This window comes from Macrobrachium nipponense, chromosome 20 (assembly GCF_015104395.2).
Source record: "Macrobrachium nipponense isolate FS-2020 chromosome 20, ASM1510439v2, whole genome shotgun sequence".
Lineage (NCBI taxonomy): Eukaryota > Metazoa > Arthropoda > Malacostraca > Decapoda > Palaemonidae > Macrobrachium > Macrobrachium nipponense.
This window is the reverse complement of record NC_061089.1, coordinates 85,024,565-85,027,064: the sequence shown is the minus strand read 5'-3', so window position 1 is coordinate 85,027,064 and position 2,500 is coordinate 85,024,565.

The window sequence follows — 2,500 nt, the reverse complement described above, 5'->3', positions numbered from 1 at the left end:
GCACTGTAGGCATTACTTAAGGGTCTATGCAGCGTCCCTTAGGCCCCAAGCTGCAGCCTCTTTCATTCTTTTTGCTGCACCTCCGTTCGTATTCTCTTTCTTCCATATGACTTTCCACCTGCTCTTAACGATTGATTCATTGTGCAACTGAGAGGCTTTCCTCCTATTAAGCCATTCAAGGCTTCTCACTATCAATTTCCCTTTCAGCGCTGGATGACCTTATATGTCCCAGTGTTTGGCCTTAGGCCTAAATTCTATATTCTGTTCTGATCTAGAGGATAGAAAATAGGATATCGGGATCTTAATCACACACATTCCTTTTTGTCTCGTGGATGAAAGAAAACGACGAGAATGATGGGAAACCGATATATCTCACTCTTGATCGTTTGCGTCTCGCAATTTCGGGGAACAACGAACGAGACCCCTGGGTGCGCTTTGTATTGTGAAATAAGAGAGGAGAGAAAGCCTTCACAACTCACTGGAGAGATGGGGATGAAATGAAAATCTCTAAAGGCTTACGAGGGAAATTTTCATGCAGATGCAAAAGAGAGCAAATAGTTACTGAGAGTCGGCAGGGGAATGTTTTATAATGGGAAACTATGAGAAAGAACTCTGTCTACATCCTCACGGTTGCAAGTTCTTTGAAAATGTACGATCATATATATATATATATATATATATATATATATATATATATATATATATATATATATATATAATACATATATATATATATATATATATTATATATATATATATGTATATATATATATATATATATATATATATATATATATATATATATATATATATATATATATATATATATATATGATCGTACATTTTCAAAGAACTTGCAACCGTGAGGATGTAAATACAGTTTCGTTCTTTCATATACTATATTATATATCTATATAATATAGTAAATTTTTTAAAAATTTTTAATAAGATATTATAATATATATATATATATATATATATATATATATATATATATATATATATATATATATAGAATTAACATTTTATATAGATATATTGAATACTTATGCTGCTGTTGCTCTCTCTCTCTCTCTCTCTCTCTCTCTCTCTCTCTCTCTCTCTCTCTCTCTTCCTTGTATCCAGTTCGCGAGTACACCCTACTCTCCTAATGACTTAGAATTAATCTCGCATGACTAATGCCTCATCCATAATGGGAATGATGTAGCTTATCTTTTTGATGGTAATGGCGCAGTAAAGAAGCTAATTTACTATGAATTATTCGTTGTAAATTGCCATTTTACTTCCGCTGATGGCTCATTCATTGTCCCTCTTATAAAATAAGAGAATATTGATGATTCCTTAACCGAGGGTAAATCTCTTTCCCTTCACAGTGATGAATAATGGGTCATTTAATTCAGCTCCTTGTTCAGTCCTATTTCATTCAGGTTAAATGTACCTTTTTATTGAAGAGGATAGTGCAGTAACTCGTGGGAAGAGAAAAATACAAATATTTATAACATAGGAGTTGTAAAATCAGGGTATTTTCTTCTTAAAGCTTCTTCTTGTGTTTAATATATGCTTGTTTATATTGAAGATGCAATATACCATTGAAGGATCTTTGTCTTACTTATTCACATACTTTGCCTTCTTTGCGTTAATGCTTAGTGATACACTGCTTCTTACCCTGATGTTTGTTATTATGAATGACCGTTGTAGTATTTGTAGTAATAGTAAAGCTGTTTTATTGTCATAATGAGTGTTTCGTAACATGCCATCAAATCACTCCCATATGGGCCTTCCTTTTGCTGTATTGCAAAGTTTTATATTCATGAAATAAAAGTGCATATAAAAACGTTCTGATTGTAATCTTTGATAGGTTGTTTTAGTGATAAGCGCTATCGCGGATACGATTTTCTGCGCGGTATTCAGGTAAGACACTTTTATTGCTGGTATTCTCCGTTTTTTATTTTATTTTTTATTTGTGGGGGGTGGGGGAGGTGCAGGTAGTGCTTTTATTGCACTTTATGCGGTGCACTATAGGCAATACTTACGGTTCATTGCAGCGTCCCTTCGGCTCATAACTGCAACCCTTTTCATTCCTTTTGCTGTACTTTCTGTCATATTCTCTCTCTTCTATCTTAGCTGGTCCGCTGATATAGTGGTTAGTGTCGTGGATGGCCACTCAGATATCGCGGGTTCGTGTCTCCCATAGGGCGATGAAAAGTCGCTGGCTCAGTGATCAGTTACTGGTGCAGTGTTGAAACCAGCATTCTTTTTTAAGTTTGAATTTCAAGTCAATGGTCTGTGTGTGCTTGTTCCATATGAATAGGGTTCATCTCCTGAAATAATAATAATAATAATAATAATAATAATAATAATAATAATAATAATAATAATAATAATAATCTTACTTTCTACCCTCTACTAACAATTGACTCATAGAACAACTGCGAGATTTTCCTGATGTTACACCTTTCAAACCTTTTATTGTCAATTTCGGTTTCAACGAATGACCACA